General features: G+C 44.4%; 1 long non-coding RNA gene across 1 annotated transcript in view; it reads right to left on the reverse strand.

Annotated features, from left to right (window-relative positions):
• The window catches only part of LOC132243463 (uncharacterized), a 169,861-nt gene extending 155,539 nt beyond the window's left edge, over positions 1–14,322 (reverse strand). Inside the window, exon 1 of the long non-coding RNA XR_009455048.1 lies at positions 14,203–14,322. This is a non-coding gene — a long non-coding RNA (uncharacterized LOC132243463). The remainder of the gene's footprint in view (positions 1–14,202) is intronic.
• Positions 14,323–23,120: the final 8,798 nt, after the last annotated feature.

A 23,120-nucleotide genomic window follows, 5' to 3' on the forward strand; every position in this document is an offset into this window, starting at 1 on the left:
AAGTACAGACGGTCAAAAAACCCCTGGAGGAAGTGATCTAACTAATCGGGCTTAACTTAAAGCGCTGTAAGTTAAAGTGGCAGCAAAAGGAACAGACATTCACTGTTTGGGGGGGTGGGATTCAAAGCCTGTTAACACGGGTACTTCCGCATACCTCCCAGGAGGCTGGAGCAGGGGGAGGGGGAACCCCCTGCCACACAGCACCCCCCCACACACAATGTGACCCAGCAATCTGGGGGTTTGGGGGTGGCACAGAGGCTCCTTTCCCTCATCCCCACACCTGGCCATGCAGAAAGGATGTGGCTCAGGATGGGATGTGGTACAGACATTCAATAAAGCGCTCTAACATAAAACACTTGAGTCTGATACCACATCCATCCAAGGTTAACTTAGAGCAGGATTCACCATTTTAAATTACTTTATGTGCCACGAATATCCGTTCTGTTACACGTGTCAAGCGCTTTCTGACTGCTTAATGCATGATAAGCATAATGTCTGTACCTAGCTTAAGTTACCTTTTCTCCCAGATTACAAATTCTTTTTGGGTAGGGATCTTCTTTTCACTTTATGTTTGCACAGTGTGTAAGGCAAAAAGGATCTGGCATTACTGCAACAGTAGTAGTAGTAGTAATAGTAGACAACAGAGTAGTAGTAGTAATACATCTGAATACGGGGGCAGACTCGATGGTCTGCTGAGGTCCCTTCTGACCCAAACATCTATGAATCTGAAGGAATACAAGAACATTTTCTGTGAATATCAGCTTCAGCTTTTAAATTAACTTGTCTGGGTCATGATCATAACCCTTTTGTGTAGACTTCCTGCAAATCCTTCAGTGATCAAGTTCCACAGGCAATTTGACTAGGAAAGGATATAAACTTTAGTTTAAAAACAATTTATGAACAATCCTGAAGGAGGGATTTGGAGGGATTCATCATGGGATCTCAAAAGTTGTGGCCTACATATCTTGTGGAAACCTCATATAGTACCATACACATTGGACGATACGGTATCAGTGCACATTCATATTTCCATATTCATATTTAATTGATGCTACACACATTTCTATAGTGCTCTTGGTTTCCTGGAATAAAGGACATGCGTTTTTAAAATTAGCTCAGCATCCCCTTGAAGTGGCTACATTTTCAGGAGACCCCAGTGTACTGGAAGCTATTGAGCACTTGAGAAAAAAAATGGCTAATTCATTCAGGAACAAAGAATCATCCACAATTATACATGTTAAACACTACTGGGAGTATACTTCAGATCCTCTATATGTCTGTAAAGCCAATCGAAGATAACAGAGAACTACTAGATTAAGTATAAGAAAGCATCACACTTTTAGATTTGGGGAATCTCCAGTTAGGGAGATCGAAGGTACCTACATGGCCCCCAACACAATACCACCTGTATAACTTATCATCTTTGGGGGATTTGGTCCTCAAACAAGTCCTTACCGAGCAGGGAAGTGCTGATATCCTCATTTTATAGCTGGTTAAGTACATCACCTAGAATAGTCTGCAGCACAACGAGTAGCTCATCCAGACTCCCTTCCTCCGATACAAACCCCAGAAACTCAGGTCCATTTCTGCACTGGCCAGATTTATCCTGTGCAGATCCAATGTATAAAATCACAAAGGGATGGTTAAGTCTGAGGCAGAGCGTGTAAATGCCAAATGTAAATCCAGAGTAGTTGAGCTGTAGCCAATGGATATACACAGGTGTAAAACTGATGTAAATCAAAGAAGACTCAACCTTATGTTTATGACAAGAAAGCTATTTCCGCAGGACTGACATTAGAGAGGAGACAATCTCCGGGGGAAAGAATAAAAAAGCAAACAAGATACCGAGAGGTATAAATAGAGAATAAATCGTCTCAAGTTATTCTGGCATCATTATAAGGCACAGGTAAGCCCACCTTTACAAATATTATGTATCGTTCCGTTCGCACTTGGTACAGCACGGATTTTGTAAAGCGGAAAAGGTGCAGCGGGGGCAACCAAAATAATTCAACCTTTTAGGAAGGGGGAGGGGGATAAATTATGAATAGAGATTAGCTGGAGTTGGCCTCTCTAGCTCAAGCAAGAAAAAGATGACTGAGAAAGAATGAGGGGGATTCAATTTCTCACAGTGATGTGAAAGGCAAGTGATAGACTGATGCAAATGAGCTGTTTCAGAGTTGCCGTTTCAAAACCAAGGGGCCATCATCTGAACCCTGGGAGAGTGATAACGTACAAACAATTCAGTTACATTTCATAAAGTGTGGTGGAAATATAGAACAAGAAGCCAAAGTCAGCAATAGATGTAAGCAGCATAAATCAGATCAAGAAACAAATGGACATGCAGGCACCGATTCTCTTCCGGCTTATGCCAGAGTAAGTCAGGAGTGACTGCGGTACAATCAACTGTGTGCCAGGGCTGTAACACAAGTGTGCAGGTGATGAGCATCAGGCCCGTGAGCTTTTTCTTAAAAAACAGGGAGAGACACGGGGAGCGAGAATGCAAGAGAACAGCCAAAAAGATTAGATAGCCCCGTGAAAAATGAGGTGCCAGGTGCCCAGCTGGTGTAAATTAGCTATAGACACTAGCTGAATGCTATTTCCTTCATGGAGCAGTGGCCCCCTGAAGAGGCTGTGCTAATTCTTGGGGGGAAGGGGAATGCTGCTTTGTTGAAGATTGCATTCATCTGTTACTAGTCAGGCTACCTCCACACAGCACCCATTGCCAGGAGTCTGTACCTGCAATGCATTTTTCATGTTTTATTATTCTCTCCTCTGTTTCGCCTTGCCTGATTCTGGACTACGAGAGATCTTCGGGCTGTCCCCAAACCAATGGTTTACCATTCAAAGCAAAAAAGTGCCGAATGCTTTACTATTAGCCCAACTGTCCAATGAGCGCTTCATCCTAATTTTGATTTTTACCAGGGCAAAAGAAAAGCCATATCAGGGTGTTACCACTTTTTTCAGTTGACGCTCCAGGTGCCTGTGATGTCCAGATGTATCGTTCTTATAGCATTGCGCCCAACTGTTTAGTCATATTCAAAGAACCACCAAAACTGTCCCCCACCATAATCCTAACCATTTCACTTTTCCTTTCTGCTTTATCCCTTTCCACCTCCCGCCTCCCCACCCCACACCACCACCTTTCATCTATTTGTTCCTTTTGGAGTGCGCACACTTCCTCTACATGTGCTTGTAAAACCTGATCCAAACTTCAGTGAAGCCAAAACAATTTGGTTTCAGCGTAATGCAGATCTGGCCCAAATTTAAGCTGGAATTGGAACAAGCCTAACTTCCGATCGGCTGTTTTCCCCTTCCACCCATCCGGCATATAGTTTGACCTCCTGTCCAAATGCAGCACCAAGAGCAACTGGGTCTACCTCCCATAGAAATCAGAGAAATTAAGGGCTGGAAGGGACTTTGAAAGGTCATTGAGTCCAACCCCCCTGCTCTGGGCAGGAATACTGCTGAGATCAAATGATCCCAGCAAGGTGTCCGTCCAGTCTCCACTTGAAAACTTCCAAGGTTGGGGACTGCACCACCTCCTTGGGAAGTCTGTTCCAGATTCTGGTCACCCTTACCATAAAGACATTCCCCTCTTTACATTCAACCTGAAACGATGCTCTAACAGTTTATGGCCATTGCTCCTTGTCCTCTCCTGGGACACCCTAGTGAACAGGTTTTCTCCCAGCTCCTGACATTCACCTTACGTATCGGATGGACGAGGTGTATTCTAAATTCTTGATGTATTCTAAAGCAAGAGTGCTAGTAGGACTGCATATGTCAAAAGCACAAGGAGGGTACAAGAGAGAGACCCTACAGATTGATGTAAACTCATGCGTTTACTGTTGCTACCCAACACTGGTCCAAAATAACAAGTATGCTTTCTGAAATGTTGACACGATGCTCAACAACTGATAAATTTTAACTTTCTCCAATTACAGAGCAGGGGGGATTCTCTTCAGCCATTTTAATGTGTGTTTTATATGTTTCCAGATGCTCTGTGCTAGTTTCACTAGGAAGGGCTTCTCATTATCATAAAATTTACATGCTTCATGAGCTGGATTGAAGGATATGCTCATCGAGGTGATGAGAAAAGCAAAGTAATTTGACAAAAAACATACCTCAAATGATCGTGCAAAGATGCTACAGCACATGTAAGGACATAGCAAGTGTTCTTGCTGTTGTGATTGGAAACCTGACAGTCAAAAACAATGAAACCTTTGTGCCTTTCCAACACATTATGTTTTTCTTCAGCTAATACATTGCACTAGCATTACCAGCTACCACAACTTCACATATCCACATACCAATGCTAATTCCTTCCAGAGTATACATGCAACCCCTTTGGACAAGGGAATTCACATGACCAGCCATTTTTATAACTATTAAGCTGCCCAAAACCATGCCCATCATCATGCCAGATAATTTCAGGTACATAGGACACTGTGATATCACTGTACGTGCGGTAAAAGAAGAAGCAAAGTTTGGACACCTAAAACATAACCCCTGTTAGGAAATGTGGTTCAAAATGCCCCATTAAAAGCAAATGGTTGAATGTCTCCAGGGCGGTGGCAAGCAGGTTTCTTGACCAAGTTTATTTCCCGACATTTCACTAAGACTTGGCTTCAGGCCAAGCACAAGCCTGCATTTATCATAAATATAGCAAATGTACCATTACACAACCTGCAAAACAACTCAACCCTGTTAAATGATCCAATCAAATAAGCAAATGAAAGATACCCTTATTTAGTCAAACCCAAAGACAGCAGTCAGATTAAGGGAGCCGCTTGAAAATCTGTGGGATAAATCATGAGCTTTTTTTTTTTTTATGACCTTGACATCCCATCCCTCTGTATTTTGACTATATGGCTATCATCTTCTAAATCTTGGGTGATTAATGTTTAAAGTGAAACATCAGCTATAGATTATATCCAGGTATCTATGTGGTGCCCTTTAAAACACTTCCCTTAGGCAGCAGGAATTAACCCTGAAGAGACCGGACTGTATAGCACATTTATTTTGCTATAACATTTAGCAAATGAGCCATCCATAATTTTTGAAAATGACTGTTTTCAGAGAACATGTAAAAAACAAGAGAATGAAAAAAAAATGAAAGAACATGCCTCCTGACCAAAAGAGACAAAGGAGTAGATGAAAGACATATTTTACATTACATTAAACAGAACGTTCACGTTAGCAAATTTAGTAGAAGTGGCATGACTCACCAGTAGGGACCTACCAAAATCATGATTTCAAAGAAATCGCAAAAGCAGGCAATGCCCACAAAATCATGAGAAAAGAAGAACACTTACTGAAAATAAAATGCAGACTCCTCAAATGGAGCCACCAGTCCTCATGGCACTGCAGCCCGACCGCACAGCCCACTGGGGGAAAGATGGGGAGGAAGGGACTGCCTACACAAAGGGGAGATGAAGATGACTGCTGCCTCTGCCCCTTGCTGCCTATCGTGTGGCCCTGCCCCTCTCCACCCATCAGAGAAAAGGGACAGGGCCATATGATAGCCAGTCCTCATAGCCAACCAGTGGCAAGCAGCAGGGCCACCAAGGCCCCTTGGCCAAACAGAGGTGTGGGGAGCCCTATTTTGACCAGTCTGCAAAAATGGTGGCCAGTCCCATGATCTCCCTGCAAAATAGGCCGGTTGCCTCCTTGAGTTGGGTAGACCCCAACTCATCATTAAAAACCAGGTTCAGATTTCCCAGTGTGTAATCCTACATACATGCACAGCCCTAACTGGCATATGCACACTGGGTATTGCACGTATAACTCAGACACACGTCATATTCACGTCAGATTTAGCACTGATGAATACGAAAATGTGGCTCTTGTCATTGTTGCACATGGCCTTATCTTGTAGTTCTCAGATGCCCTGCTTGTTGTTATGCTACATATGAGAGATGGCTACAATATTCCAGATGCCTCTGCATGGCAACTGTTGAGTTTTTAATAACTTTATTAATAATGTAGCAAACTAATGCTGATGGAATCGCTCCAACATTCTTTTTAACTAAAGTGGGTAAAAAGAAATTGATCAATTTAAACTTATTTTCCTGTAAATCAAAGCAGCTGCCCATTCCTCCATTCAGCCAGCTCTTTACAACCCTTCTTGCACTAGCACAAGCCAGTGATAAAACGTGTATACAGCGTCATTAGTAAATGTTCTAAGATTAAAGGCACTGCCATAATCATCCTTTACCTACGCGCCATTTCAAAGAACTCGCTATGCCATAATGGTGCTTATTTTCAGAAACAACGTATGCCACTATGTGCCTATTTTGAAATCTAAAGAAATTTAAAGATGCTGTTACTAACAAAATCTTGTGTAATATGGTCTTCTGGAGGTCAGTATTTCAAGATACAACCTGCCATTATTTTTGCTTAAAAAGATCATACCATTACCTTTGGCTGCATTCCAGCATTACCAAAGTTATGCACTTAATGAGTATATGATTTATCATGGCCTATAATGCTTCCTTGATGGGTGTCAACATTAAAAAAAGAAAAAACCCACACATTACTGAAGACATATGTTCATTATCAAACGCCTCTCACTATCTCTCTCCTGTTCACAGAAGCGGATAACCCTGTGAGCATGTGTGAGATCATGCCCTAGTCCAGAAGAAGTGTTTTGTACAGTTATTAAAGATTAGGAGCTCTTACAATTAACTGGAAACAGAAAACTGCATGCAAAAGAGAAAATAATCCTGAGAAAGACAAGGCAACTTCCATCCCAGGATAAAGCAGAGTAATGGGGATTGGAAATTGGGCCCATCACTTCAAGAAAGATTGGAAAGAGTCCAGTGGACAAAACGATTGGCGTGGGAAGCATGACTTATGAAGAAAGACTGAAAGAACTAGGGTTATTTAGTGTGGAGAAAAGAAGACTGCGGGGGGCATGAAAACAGTCTTCAAATATCCCAAGGGCAATTATAGAGAGGATGAAGCGCAAGGTTTTTTCCTGTGGTTGTAAGAAGTTGTGTAGCATATGCTCTCTCTTACTACTTAAAAAAGAGTGCATTACAGAGTTAAAGTCCTGAAAAGACCAAACTCTTATCCAGGCTTCAACTTAGGACTAGACAGAAGTGCAGGACACAGGGAAGGTAACAGGTACACATACCATAAGCAACTTCCTAACTTGTTATTCAGCAATTGATTTTGTACCAGCACAATTCCACTTAAGCCAATGGTGTTATGGTAGTGAAAACAGTATAATTCAATCTCGGTGTTAAAACAGAATCATGGGGCCCCACTGTTTTAAAACTGCAATGTTACACAGTTCAAATCCAAATACCAACTTCCATGAGGTTCAGTGGATTTTCTCTTGGATTTTTAGCCAGGTTCAACCCAATGTTAAGGGCTACATTCCCCTTATGCCCTATTTAGTATTTACCAGATACTGGGCCATCTACTCTACTGAGCATGCTCGGGAAATCCTGAAATGAATTTGCCCATGAAAAGGCTCTTCTAAAGTGACTATTATGGCTCATCTTGCTGATTAATAATAATAAACACTTAGAGCCAGTCTCTTCTTTGCACTCTAGCATTGACAAATGGCCTTGCAGCAAATGTAAGTGTACCTATAAATATATTATAATTTGACCAAAAACCTCAAGGGCAAGTGAGGCCAACATACAAAAGATTTACACCTACTTTAGAGATACTTTGGGCTTTTAGGAAAACAAATGAAAAAATGTATAAAGCAGCAGGAATAAAACAAATGTGTGTCTATGGAAATGTCTCTAAGAAAGAAGAGAGAGAACGGGAGACAGAGAGAGATAATTTGGTAGAAAATGATAAAGATTTTTGTAACCAGCCTGTAAAATTTTACATTGGGAATATCATTTTCTATTAGTTCAATAGGCATGTCCAAAAATAAACCTCTATGGAAATGTTGGTTCTCTATTGAATGTTATAGGTTTTTCTATAAGGGTTACAAACAGCAGTATTCAAATACTTGTGGAATAAGTGTTTGCCAGCATCTCCAAGCTGAAATGCGATTTTAGAAACCACTTATTGAATAATTTTGGATAATGAACAAATTCATGAAAATCAATGTCTGTTCGTTAGCAAGCTGTGAAAAGAGAAAGGGGTAAATTCATTGAATAAAGTGTTGGCTGTGAATAGTTCATCCAGCTCTACCGCTTAGTCTTTAAGGGACAGCCTCAAGGGCTTGTTAATCTACAGTTTTCTTGCCAGGCAATTTGTGTAGCATTCTGTAGCAACAGTTAAATTTAAAAACCCTTATGGGGAAGTCCTATGTATTGAACATAGGACTATGACTATTGAATCCCATCAATAGGGTTCTGTAAAAATGACTCGGAACCTGGGAGAAATCTTAACCCCTGCTCCAGACCCTTTGCCCTGAAGAAAATTGCTGGAGCAGTATAAATAAGCCCCTGCTACTGGTCCCACTTTGCAGAAACCCTGAAAAGACCCCTTGGTAAGACATGCAAAGTGGAAAAAAGGCTGAGTTAGAGGAATAGCTTGGTACCAGATACAGAACAAGGGAGGGCTTTATCCTAGAGACCTCTCTGAAAATTCAGATAGGTGAATGCCAGGGACAAGTTTGGGGTATGTCAAAGGTAGGGCAACAGCACACAGTGCTGAAGCCCTTAGGGAAAAATGAAGCTGTTTTGACTTAAAAGCCACCCCCCCTCCAGGGCTTTCTAAAATCATGCTGTGGACCTCTCCAGCAGCCCAGGATTAGGAAGGCAGAAAAGTGACTTCAGACCTTTTTACCTAGCATTGCTACTTCCACGTTGCACTTCTGAAAACTCCATCAGATCCTTACCTGTTGGATTTAATAAACAGGAATGTCCTTTCTGTAGATTTCCACTAACCCACAGAGTCTAATCTGTAAATGTTATCTTCACCATCAAAATCCCTAATAGATTCAAAACTTTCTCCAGAAATGGTATCTTTCTCTGATAAATTCTACAAAACTTTTCCTTTCCCTACTCTCTCAGGTTCACAGTTCCTGCGCTACAATAGTGGAAAAGTAATAAATAACCTGAGGAAAGTCAAGGGTAAAGAGAGCAAGACAAATTCCAGTCTCTCTTCAAATGAATCAATGTGTCCCGGAAATCCTGTGTGAGGAACAGATGGAGAAAATAAGGCTCAATCTAGGTGGCCTATCCATTTGTGCAGCTTGATTGAATTCAGTAGGATTCCATGCAGGTAAAGGGGACTGCTTGCATGGACCTCACTGAAGGATGTAAGGGCTCCTGCTGGATGCATTTGGATTGGCAAGGATAAATAGTAGTATGACATTTATACCTCAACTGAACATTTATCAGCATGATGAGCATTTACTGCAGGAATGCTTTGCTATGTTTAGAAGAGGACACTCTTTTCTCCACATTTGCTTTTCTCTCCTTGCTCTCATACACTGACCAGGAAGAAAGCTGGATGGATGATGGATGATCCTGTGGAGGAAGCAAAAGATGGATGATCCTGGGGAGGAAGGATGGCATAGTTCTAGTTGTAGCCTGGGAGTCGGAGCACCTGGATTCAATTTTTCAATAGGGTATTGTGAGGATAACAGCAAAGACTGGGAGGCACCCAGGCAGGGATCATCTAAGGACTTTAGGGAAAGCAAACAGAAGCCATGGCCAGCAGCTCCAGTTTTAAAGAAGAGCCATAATTCTATAGAAAAATAAGCAAAAACTATAATTTGACTTGATCCTCAGCAGCCCTAAACTTAACTTTGTAAACCACAATGTTAGTTACCAGTTTTAGTCTACTTGAAAAAAGCCAGATAAAACATAATGTTACTGAGGGAATAAAAATGCAGCCGAAGTCAACAGAGTTGTATGATCAGGGCTGTTTAGATATTTTAGCTTGGTTTAGAACTGAATAAATTCATTAAAGTGCAGTTACCACTATAATAAATGTAGATATCACTAATTACACTACTAGATTTTAAGTGCAACTTGAGTGTCTCAAGTGGCCTTTAAAGCAGTGTAATACCACAGCCAATTCAAATTTAATTAAAATTATCAGTTCAATTTAGTTTACATTTACAAGGAAAAAAAAGGAAAAAAAACCCTATAGTAACCCATTAACTCTATTCCAAATGCCCCTGTTATGCAAAGGGGAAAAACCTTGTACGCTCATTTGGTTAAATAATAGTGTTAGTTTATTTACCTCATTGCCAATCCATGCTTATACGTAGTCTAATTAACTACAGAATAAGGGGTGGGCGGGCATTTTTCCCCCTCGGTGCTCAAAGAATTAGGCATATAAATCCCACTGGCGACTACAGAATAATTGTCCCTGAGGCCCAATGTGTTGCACAGAAAATCTCTCTCTTGTTATGCCTGAAAGGTGGACTGATCAAGTAGAAGATTTCTGAGGTCTATTCTCTCAGAGCTCAGGTCTGCATCGCTGAAATCAATGAGAATTTTATAGTTAAAACATTCCCTTCCAAAGATGTCCACAAAAGCTGGCAACTTGATACCCTTTTGTTTCTTCGAAAAGTCTAGCCCGCAGCCCAAGCCTCCAGACCTCCTGGAATTATGGTTGGATTTTGCACTTCCAACAGAAAGTGGGGCCCTCTTCCGTATGTAAGCACTGTGTGAACAGATGGTACGAAATTCTCTGCCCCGACAGGCTAACAGAACAGACAAGATGGACAAAAAGCAGAGGTGGAAGAGGAAGCACAATGAAATGAAGTCATGTGCTCAAGACCACACAGCGGATCAGATCTGATTCCCGATGGATTCATGAGAATGCAGGACCAGAAGGGAACACCTGGGCCATCGAGTCCAGACTTCTGTAATCACAGACAACTAAGCAAGAGATGTGTATGGGCCAAAAGGATGCTCAAGAACTACTGCAGCCTGCACACTGCAGCTACAAAGCACCTAAATGCTCCCTAGCAAAACTGGGATCTTTATTTCGAAAGACTCCCAAAGCCTCAAAACCTAGAATGAAGAAGAGAGCAGGAGAGACAAGACCGCATCAGTACGTTAGGGATGAGAAATAAAGAACACCAACTTTTCAGCCAACTGACTCGCAGGGATGAGGGTAAGAAGATGCTTTTTTATAGACCAGGGGTGAGCAAAATATGGCCGGTGGGCTGGATCCGGCCTGCCAAGGGGTTCAATCCAGCCTGTGGTGGGGGTCATTTGGCCCTGCCTGGCCCAGGCATGGGGGCAGCCCTGGCTGTAGTGCATAGGATCAGTCCCACTGCCCCCAGACATGTATGTGGTGGGGCATGGGTGGCACGGAGGCCAGATCTGGTTTCCCAGCAGTCCCCCATGGCAGCAGCTCACTCTGCCCAGCTGCTGCTGCTAGTTCACTGGGAGCACTGAACAGAGTGGGCAGGTGGGGTCTCCAGGGACACCAACCCAGAGCCCCTGCAGCAGGATGTGCTTGGCCAGGTGGATGAAATGGGGCCCCGAGTGGGTAAAGGAGAGGTATCTGGGAGTGGGACAGCCAGGAGGGGCTGAGGCCAGGATCGTGGGCTGGTGACAGTACAGGGCCAGGGCCCACGGCAGACACTCAAGCCACTCCCCGCATGTCCCTGCCCACAGAATTAATGCATCAGCACCCTCCCCCCCAACCACAACAGCTCTCTAAAACTCCCTATAAGCGGCCCTCCAGCTCAAATAATTGCCCACCCTTGCTATAGACTTTGCTCTGCATCGTGGCCTCTTCAGAGTTCCTTGCACTTTCCTTGAAAGCACTTCATGCTGGACACTGTCAGAAACGTGATACCAGACCGGCTGGACCACTGTTCTGATCCAAAATGGGAATTCTTACATTCCAGTTGACATAGATACAAAGACTAATTTTGGGATGAGCCGCTTTCCCTTGTAATCCTCCATGCATGTGTTGTCCCCTCTGACATTCATACACGGCACTCAATTCTCCTCCTAAACTATTTTTTATAAATACTCATTATCCGGAAAAGGACTAAGTGTGTCACCTGAATCTGCAAACTGTGCCAGGGACTTGAATGGGAAATACATCAGACAAAGGCTAAGTATGGACATTCAGGGGTGTTAGGGGGAGGTTAAATCGATTCAAACTGGCTGCCTGATATCAGGTGAGTCAGGATGGGGGATGTTAGCTGGAGGGATTGGGGGTCCGGCCAAGGGGTTGGGGGTTCAGGAGGCTGGAAGGGATCAGGGGTCTGCCAGGGGCTGGGGTGGAGGTGCAAACCGTGGGTGGAGTAGTAGGTAGGCATGACCCACAGGTGCGGTAGGAGGGGTAGGCATGACACACGTGTGGGGTAGGTGGGACTCACGAGAGGCAGGGGGGCAGATGAGACCCACAGGTGGGGGGCAGGCATGACCCATGAGGGGCAGGGGAAGCAGGCACAATTCGCAAAGCATAGGGGGAGTAGGAATGACACACGGGTGGGGTAGCATCCCCCACATCAAACCTACAACTCCATCCTTCCTGCCTCTCCCCCTCCCACCGGGACTGACTTGCTCAGCTCCAGCAGCAATGACACTGAGAGAAGTGGCTGCACCCAGAGCATCCTTAGGATGGGGGTTGAGGGGACCTGAAAAAAACATACCAGTGCAGGGGAAGTGGGGCTGGGAAAAGAGCAGCCTTGGGTCTGGGTCCAGTGGCTGGGTTTTCCCAGCCTTAGACCTCCACAGGGGAAGTGAACAGAAGTATGCACCAGTTTGACCTAAATCAAATGAGTCTGATACTATGTAGATCCAGATTTATCTTAAACTGGGTTCTGCAATTTTTAGACCTGTTTGTGTGCACAAAACTTCTGTTCTATTAAAGGTTTAGACTGATCGTCAATCACTGAGACCAGGTCTGCAAGTGTAAGGTTCGCAGCAGGACAAGTTAAGTTTAAACTGGGTGGACATTTTGAACCCAATGTAACCTCCCGAATGTCTGTACTTAGCCTAAGAGAGAAGAAGAGAGGAGAGGAAAGGAAATAACCATTTCAGCCTTGCAAGGGGGAGTAGGTGTAGGTGTTAAAGGACACTACTTCTCCCAAAGGAAGCACCCCTATAGACTTTACTGATTTTGGTCTCAAATCCCAGAGAAGTAGAAGTATGTTGCATGTTAAGAAATATATGGACTCTTCCTCAGATAACGGCTACTCTTTAACATTTGGTCTTATTCATGAAAAGGAGAACAAGAGCTGATGGTTAGCCATATTTAAAAAATAGATCTAGTTACTCCAGCCCTACACAAAAGCTTTTGAATCTCAGTATGGTGTTGTAATAGAAAGCTTGGGCTAGTTTGGACACATGTGATGTTGCCTTGTTTGGCTTGTATTTAGAAACTGCTCAACCCTAGCAGGGAGGTTGTAAAAAAAAAAAAAAAAAAAAAGCGGGTTTATATATAATATATCACAAAAATCCTAGCTGTTTCATATAAAAATATGAAGTGGCAGACTTTTAAATTATAATTTCATGACTGCTTTACACTTTTGTTCTCAGCATATGCTTTTTGGAAAAATCTGTCATGTGGTTAAAATTATGAGGATAGTTCTACTATAATGCAATGCTTTTACTTAGTTCAAAAGTATATTAGAAATGAAACTACATCATCTTGGCTTAGCTAGCTCATTCCAAAATAAAATGCATCTCAGTTTGACAGAAGACAGGCATTAATCAAGCATCATTCATGAAGTGACAAGTATCTTAATATATTCAGTTCCTAAGGCCAGAGAGAAATACTTTCTTCAATTGCAAGAAGAACCACTGCATGTTTCAGTCAGTATGCAGTAACTGCAAAATTTCCAGTAATCAGGGCAGCTTTTCTTAAGGATATGCTTCAGGAAATAAAGTATTGATCTTTCCTCAGCACCCGTATGCTCCACCCTTGTCATTTTACTATTTTAATGAGTCGAGGGCATTGAGTGCAATACTGGTGGGGTGGTGAGGGTGTCGTAAAAAGACTGCTAGGACTAAGCGTACTCAAATGGTGAATGAGGATAAGCTACTTAGATGAAGAAGGTAGAGTGCATTTATGTACATATAAAAGATCATCACAAGGATCAGAGTAACTGCTAAGGCTGATACCCAACAGACTGCACTCCAAATTATGAACTTCTTTGCAACCTGCTTGCTTCCTTTCTTTCAACACGGCTTTCTGTCCTCAAAAGTCCTCTTCCTTCCTTGAGGCTCTGCATTTTGGCTACCTTCCTTGAAAGTGAAGGGTTATTTGGGACACTATCCCCACCACATCAATACCATTACTAACCTGGCCGGCATTTCACAGTGGCCCAAGTGGTCCAGCAGAGAGGCCCAATCCTTCGGCAAAACTCCTCCTCTGAAGAGTAGCTGCTGTATAGACACACCGTCTACATAAAAGGCTTCTGCATAGTCCCTGGTGGATAGAAGAGGGATGAAACTCTTAAGTCTTGTTTTGTCTTACCACCCCGCTCTGTACCAAGGATATGAGGAGCAGCAGGAGGAGCATATTAGGTCCCTTATTTCTGAAATCTTTCATGAAAAAGTCTGGGCAAGTTGAAATGTTGAAGACTTTTAGTCAAATGGACCCTGGCCTAAACCTTACTTACCCAACTTTTTGTACTTATGCTGTTTACACAATAAATGAAACAGTAGACAAAGGTCAAGCTTTCTCTGGGACCAGTTCTGATCCCCTGAATCAGACTTCTCTCCAGTGAGGTTAGCAGAGTCATATCCCCTCTTCAAATGAATCAGTATGTCCAGGAAATCCTGAGTGAGGAACAGCTGGAGAAAACAAGGCTCAAAAATAAGGCTGGTCAGTGGTATCTAAGCCAGACTCTGAGTCAAGAGGTGATAGCATATAGGATTATAATATCAAAACAGGAACCTTAAAAGATAAAGGCATGCCAAGCTCACATTTTTAAGGACAAATTCCTATCTGATCCAATTTATACACAAAAAGACATAGCTGGTTTGGGGGCAGGGGTGGGAGCATGTGGATAAGAGACTAAAGAACTACTAAGGGCCATGACACATCCTACATCAATGATTAAAGCTAGCCAGCCTGTTGAAGCCAAACTCCACATGAGCAAGGTGAGCCAGACCTGGCCTCAGAAATGTAATCTTACTGATATTTGAATGAGGGGAAAGAAAAAGAGAGAAAGAAAGAGAGAGAGACTCTTAAATATCTTTTCAATATTTGCTTGGCAGCCAATGCTGGCACTTCTTTAAAAGGATTTTAAGTAGAGTCTTGAAGCTGTTTATTAAACTGACATGAGAGTCTGGGAATGAGTTTGTTCGGCATAAACCCTCGGGCTATTCAGGCTAAGAAAGTTCATGTCTGGATGTCAGAAAGGAGGAAGAGGAGAAGATGATAAATGCCGTTACATACCTGCAGTGGAGATCGTTTCAATGATTAAAAGAAGTATTGCCTGAAATCCTGCAAATATGGGCATTCTGCACTGTCACTTACACACGGTGATAATAGTTTAACATCAAGTTATTCTTGAACTTATTTTCCCATAGCAGCTGCTCTGAGTAAGGTAGCTGGCAAACGTTTCAGGTTTTCATTCATGTGTAACGATAGTGGATGAGGTGAAGACACAATTCTGAACTGGGGAATTTAAAAAGCTTGCAAGGGAGCCTACTGCCAATGATCACACTGATTCTTCTTTGCATAATAAACACAGAAGCACATCTGGCTGCCAAGAGATTAACACTGACAGAAGTAAAACGAGCACCCAAACACTTTTTATCTTACGTTACCTTTCACCAGTCTGGACGGGATTTTTCTTGGGTATGCGAGTTTTCCTGCCCTTGGGTCACCTATATGTTTCAGATTTCGATAAGACACTTGGGCAGGAAAACCCACACGCTCAAGAAAAATCCACGTTCATAAATAGGCCAACGAGACCAGAGCTAGGAATCATCATTAGAGGGGTTATTTTGCAGAGAGCTAAACATACAGAAAAGATACAGGAAGGGGAGCACTTCGTAGCATCACATGGATATTTCAGAGCAACTAGTACACTATCTTAGAGAAAGAATTAGCACAGCAGAGGAATGGCAGGCTAGGAGGCCTGAGGAGTCAGGAAAACCTGCACGGCCAGATGAAGAAGGGCAGGTCCACTAAAGAGGTTTTTAGTCATCCATGCACTGCCAGTCTCTGATCTCCGCAGTGTTTGCCATTTTAGTGGGTAAGGGAGCAGGTTTAAGAATATTCTGATGTCAGATAAAACATTAGATTATATAAGAAAATGCCTACCAGACTGAGTTTTTCAGGATTTTGTTCCTGGATTGTGAGCAGGCAAAAAAAGGTCAGGTAGGAGTCAAGCCACTCAACCCTGGCAAGACTGAGGCACGTTTATGCGTACGCAGAAGCAGCCTTTTTAAGTGCCGTGGGAATCTCCAAGTCCAAAACGGCGGCCTTTGTGGGGATCAGGGACCTCCACGTCTAGGCAGCAACCGAACAGTTGTCAGGATTACAGCTTTCGGACGTAAGAACCTAAATCCACTACCAGCAACATGGATCTGGCAAAAGGACTTATCAAGCAACATTTTCAACATGCCACAATTCCCTTTCATATTATTTTCCTAATCTCCTGGATTGTTATGAGGATACATTCATTAGTGTTTGTAAAATGCTCAGGCACTAGGTTGCTGGGCACCATTAAAAGGCCTATTAATAAATAATACATTGCTAAAAGGAAAAGAGGAGACTAGAGCAAAAGAAGAAAAACCAGACGCAGGCTGCAGGAGCAAACAACAGTTTCATTAGGGAAATGGAACAAGTTAAAAATGTCCTGCTTTGAGAGGACCCTGGTAAGATAAAGTGTGGAAAGATGTCCGGGCTAGCCTGAGAGATCAGTACCTTCAGGAGTGCTCGTCAGCTCATGGCACTTGGAGACAGCTGCGGCACTGCACATTACGGCTCATTGTGCTACGGACAATGCAACAGCAAACAATTCATTTGCAACAGCACGAGGAATCCCATGAGTCACAGTCGACAGGCTTACGTGAGCGGTGGGTGGAAACTATGCAACCTTGTTTATATTTTGGTTACTTAGCGCCAATAGTCATTATTTGTTTAATTTACATGCAAAAATCCATGGAAACACTTCTACCACATAAAAAAGTGACAAATACTTTATTCAAACGATGGTGCATGGCTGTGGCTTGTGGCTCTGCTCTAATGATGCCGAAGTTGGATGTTTATGCTTATTAACTTGCCTGCCAGTGCAGTCCTCGTAGTTTTGAAAGCACAAAGTAAGGGCAGGATCAAAGGGATGCTGTCCTGACACCATCTCCAAGGATATCAATGAATCATTCACTGTTAGTCTGCTGAGGGCAGGGTTGGCCTACTAGCTACAGAGACATTGCACTGAATAACGCTAGGAAAGGAGTCAAATAAGGTGACCAAAACATTTAAGGATTCACTAAGTTACAATGACATAGGAGGGAGGAATTTGGCTGGCAAGGTTGCATTGCCTGGTTACAGGGCAACTCAATCTAGTGTACATCTTCCTTGTCTTCACAAAGTTTCTCACTGGCCACATATCACTACTATAAGCTTTCTGGTTTTAGAGCTGGATTTACTTCTGTGTTTTTGATGTAGAGAATATCAAAGCCAGATAGTCCCAGAGAGCTACTAGAAAATGGCTAAACCACCACGTACCGTTCATTATCCAGTAGTAAAATAGATACCTGCAACTTTGATAAGAGTGGGCATTTATAGACATGTTCTGGAAGGTGGGGGGGGGGCACTTTAATTAAAGCACCCGAAACGTCATGGGTGTCAATGTCCCCACACTGAAAAATGGCAGCGGGGGCGCTTTAACTAAAGCTCAGCAGATGAGCTTTAGTTAAAATGCCCTCACTGCCATTTTTTAATGCGGGGACACTGATACATGTGACTCTGGAGTCTGTTGGAGCACAGTAATTTCCAGGCTCCAGCAGACTCAATTAATTGAGCAGCCTCTCTGCACATGTATAGGCACCCCGTGTCAATAATTCCTTTAAGAGCCCAAAAAATTACAAACATTACAAGTTAGGAACTGTTAGCAGAAGCACCGCTCTGCTAAGATAAAGTGGCAGTATTTATGGTAGTGTCTTTTACTGACAATTTTGGGTTTTTTCTCCCCGTCAGTGATGAGGAAGAAATTATACAGTTGCGTTTGCTTTCATTGGAAACCAGAGAGGTCAACTTTCATCAGATCTATAAAGAAAAACAGATTGGCAAATGAATCCACATAGATCACAGAATCATAGAACCATAGAAAGTTAGGGTTGGAAGGGACATCAGGAGGTCATCTAGTCCAACCCCTTGTACAAAGCAGGACCATCCCCAACTAGATCATCCCAGTCAAGGCTTTGTCTAGCTAGGTCTTAAAAACCTCCAAGGATGGAGATCCCACCACTTCTCTGGGTAACCCGTTCCAGTGTTTTACTACGCTCCTAGTGAGACAATGCTTCCTAATATCTAACCTAGACTTCCCTTACTAGAGCCAATTGCTCCTTGTTCTTGCATCTGCCACCACTGAGAACAGTCCAGCTCCAGCCTCTTTTGAACCCCTCTTCAGGTAGTTGAAGGCATCTATTAAATCCCCCCACAGTCTTCTCTTCTCCAGACTAAATGAGCCCAGTACCCTTAGTCTCTCCTCAGAAGTCATGTCTCACAGGCCCCCCCCACCATTTTCACTGCCCTCCGCTGGACTCTCTCCAATTTATCCACTTTCTGTAGTGGGGGTCCAAAACTGAACCCAGTACTCCAGATGTGGCCTCACCAGTGCTGAATAGAGGGAAATAATCACTTCCCTGGACCTACTGGCAACGCTCCTACTAATGCTCCTGCTAACCAGGTATGTCATTAGCCTTCTGGGCAACAGGGGCACACTCATATTCAGCTGATTGTCCACTATAACCCCCAGGTCCTTTTACACAGAGCTGCTGCCCAGCCAGTCAGCCCACAGCCTGTACTGGTGCATGGGATTGTTCTATCCTAGCGCAGGACTTTGCACTTGTCCTCGTTGAACCTCCTGAGATTTCTTTTGGCCCAATCCACCAATATGTCTAGGTCTCTCTGAATCCTGGTTCTACCCTCCAGACTATCTACTATTCCCCCCAGCTTGGTGTCATCTGCAGACTTGCTGAGGGTGCACTCTATGCCATCTCTCAGGTCACTGATGAAGACATTGAACAAGAGCAGCCCCAGGACTGACCCTGGGGCACTCCACTTAATAGCAGCTGCCAACTAGATGTTGAGCCATTATTACCCTCTGAGCCTGATGCTCCACCCAGTTTTCTATCCACCTTACAGTCCATTCATCCAACCTGTACTTCCTTAGCTTGCTTGCAAGAATGTTGTGGAGACCATATCAAAAGTCCTGCTAAAATCAAGGTACACCACATCCACTGGTCTCCTCACAGGGCCAGTCATCTCATCACAGAAGGCAATCGGGTTGGTCAGGCATGACTTGCCCCTGGTGAATCCGCGCTGACTGATCCTAATCACCTTCTCCTCCTCCAAGTGCTTCAAGTTGGATTCCTTGAGGATCTGCCCCATGATTTTTCCAGGGACTGAGGTGAGGCCGACTGGTCTGTAGTTTCCTGGATCCTCCTTTTTCCCTTTCTTAAATATGGGCGCTATATTTGGCCTTTTCCAATCATCTGGGACCTCGCCTGAGTTTTCAAAGATGATGGTCACTGGCTCTGAATCAACCAACTCTGTCATCACCCTCGGATGCATCCCATCTGACTTTTATATGTCCAGGTTTTCTAACTAGTCCCTAACCTGTTCTTTTGCCACTGTTGGCTGCTCACCTCCTCCCCAAGCTGTGCTGCCAGGTACAGTAGTCTGGGAGCTGACCTTGCCTGTGAAGACTGAGGTGAAGTAAGCATTGAGTACATCGGCCTTTTCTGCATCCTCTGTCACAAGGTTGCCTAAGCCATTCAGTAAGGGATTCACACTTTCCCTGATCCTCCTCTTGCTACCAACATACTTGTAGAAACCCTTCTTGTTAGCTTCATCCCTGCATGCCTGAGCAATGTTCTTATATTCTTCCCAAGTTATTTGTCCAAGTTTCCACTTCTTATAAGCTTCCTTTTTGTGATTTAGTTTACAGAAGAGTTTCCTGATAAGCCAAGATGGTCTTCTGCCATACTTGCTAGTCTTCCTACACATTGGGATGGTTTGTTCTTGCTCTCTCAGTAAGGCTTCTTTAAAGTATAGCCATCTCTCCTGGACTCCTTTCCCCCTCAGACTGGTTTCCCAGGAGATCCTGCCCATGAGTCCCCCGAGCGAGTCCAAGTCTGCTTTTCTGAAGTCCATGGTCCTTACTCCACTGCTCTTTCTCCTTCCTTTTCTCAGGATCCTGAACTCAACCATCTCATGGTCACTACTGCCAAGTTGCCATCCACTACTGCATTCCCCACCAATTCTTCCCTTTTTGTGAGCAGCAGATCAAGAAGAGCATGGCCTGTAGTTGGATGCTCCAGCACTTGTACCCAACACTCTCCAAAGACTTCCTGGATTGCCTGCACACTGCTGTATTGCCCTCCCAGCAGATGTCAGGGTGACTGAAGTCCCCCCATGAGAACCAGGGCTTGCGATCAGGAAGCTTCCACTAGCTGTTTGAAAAAAGCCTCGTCCACCACTTCCTCCTGGTCTGGTGGTCTACAGCAGACCCCCACCACAACATCACCCTTGTTGCTCTCCCCTCTGACCATAAACCAGAAATTTTCAAAAGGCCTGTCTCCAGTTTCATACTGGAGCTCTGAGCAATTATATGGCTCTTTTACGTGCAGGGCAACTCCTCCTCTGTTCCTCTCCATACTTACCTGCTCATAACTACTTCTTTCATTCCCAGTTCTACCAGTGATGTTTCTGCTACTTCTTATCAATGGCCCTACAGATTCTCTTTATTAGAAAAAAATACACTTGTTACCAAAGCTCCTGATGACAAATCAGATCTAAGTATGTTTTACTAATAAATGAATGACTCCAAGGCTGTTTGTTGCCAATGAAAAAACCTCCCAAATGTTCAGTTTAGTACGCATCCAAGAGTTTGGATATTTACAAACTGTGTTACGTTCTCTTATTTTATTTTACTATTTCTACTCCCAATCCAACCTGAGATTGGGAGCCAATATTGCTATACTGCGCTGGAGTACTAAATGACATTATATTTGAGACTATCCTGGAAGACCATTCAGAAGCTCAGTTCTCCAAGAAAGTCCAGCACTACTCTAAACTCTGAACTTCCTATTTATTCATGGTTGTGCTTCAAACTCCTGATTAAGATGTATGAAGTCACAGATTGCCTGGAGTCCAGCTGTCTCAATCCCTTCTCTCCCAGAGTGGCAATTACCACCAGCTGGGGCTGGGACCTGCTATTCTCAGATTTGAATCCCACAAGGTAGGACAGAGGCTGTCGCTGCTTGAGGGGCCCGACCTCTTTCTTTCACTATCACCTCCTGTCTGAATCCTGAGGTCCACTACTATAAAGAGCCTGAGCGAGGCAACTTTGCTTTGGCTTTTTAAATGTTGACAGGGTCCCATTGATGGTGCTCAGAGCAAATTGTCTCTTTTTGCTAGTTTTTAACATCTGAACCTATTGCACTAATATTCTGTGTCAATGACATGTCACTGTGAGTGGACATAGAAAAATAATTAAGTGGTCTGCGATCTTGCATTAAACAGCCGTCATCCTAAAGGCACTCTAAACCTTGTAAACCTGAAAGATGACTGAGTTTTACAGCAGACATTCTTCATTCCTTTAGCTGTAGCTACTCCTGGGGTGAAATACAGCTCTGTTCTTACTGGAAAGGGTAACACCCCATGACATTTTTAGACAGAAAGCAAGACTTTTAGACTTGATCTTCAGCTGGGTCGCTGCCTCGGCTGAACATCGTTCCCATCACTCTAAGGCTAAGAGCAGATGTTAAAAGAGCCTGAGCCTGAATCAATTCAATCCTTGCAGGTTACTCTAACCTGCATAGACTGAATCAATTTACAACCGAACAGACATTCACTTTTGATTCTGTAAATGCAGGAATTTGCCTGCAGTGGCTCAGGCCAGAAGCCAGAGGGTATGGGAGCGAGCCCTCAGCTGGAGGGAAACTGAGCGGTTCCGGGGGGCGGGTGAGTAGACAGGCCCCGGCAGACTGAGTGTGACTGGGGAGGAGTTTGAACCCCCACTCTGGCCTGCAGGGCCCCCAGTCAGGGTGTGCCTGGAAGCAGCTCCTGCCAGGCATTTCCCACCCTCACCACTCAAGTGGCAGCCCCGGCAGCAGCCTCAAGCAAACGGGGAATGGAGAGAGCTTTAATTCCCCCCTCCCTCTCCTGTCCCACTGGCTCTGATCCCAGTGAGGTCTGCCAGGCAGAGAAGCAGCAGTCCCTGTCAGGATTGCTCTCCACTCGCTGCTAGAGCGGCAGGGGCAGGGTCATGGCTGATGCCAGTCAGTATGGTCCCCTCCCTCTTCTCTCCCCCTGGGGAACCCCAGCCACAGTCTGCCTGGCCCGGGACGAACAGCAGAGGGGGAAGCCGGGGCTGGCAGACCCCAACTACGGTTCCCCAGAAGGAGGAAATAAACCCCCTCCCTGCTCCCTTCACCTCAGGAGGCCATGCCGGCTGGCATCTGAACATGCCCCCACCCCTGCTGCTGCAGCAGAAAGGGGGAGGGAGGCAGCCGTGACACAGGCTGCTCCGCCCCAGCCAAGCACACCATTGGGACAGGGGAGGGAGGAATTAAACCCCTTCTGTCCCCCATTCGCTTGAGGCTGCTGCCAGAGCTAGCCACACCCCCACCACTCGAGCACCAAGTGGGGAAAAATGCCTGACAGTGGCTGCTCCCCCCCCTGCCTGGCAGACCCCAGCTGGTGTCCATGCTGGTGGGACAGGGGAGGGAGGGGGGAACAAACCCCTCCCCTTCCCCCTTTGTCTTGGGGGGGGTGGCATCTGGCCACACCCCCACCCCTGCTCCAGCTAGAAAGCAGAGGGGCGGGGCCAGCCCCGCTCTCTGGAGCAGACAGCACGGCCCAGCCCAGAGCTGAAAAGCATGCTGGGATGCTGGGGGACTCTGATTTAACTTAAACCAGGAAGGGGTCTGGGATAGAAGTTCCATTAATCAGTTTGACCTCAATTAGTTGAGTCTGATACTACATTCAACCAGATTTATCTCAAACTGGTTCCGGCCATTTTGAAACTGGTT

The sequence above is a fragment of the Alligator mississippiensis genome, chromosome 10 (genome assembly GCF_030867095.1).
Source record: "Alligator mississippiensis isolate rAllMis1 chromosome 10, rAllMis1, whole genome shotgun sequence".
Taxonomy (NCBI): Eukaryota; Metazoa; Chordata; order Crocodylia; family Alligatoridae; genus Alligator; species Alligator mississippiensis.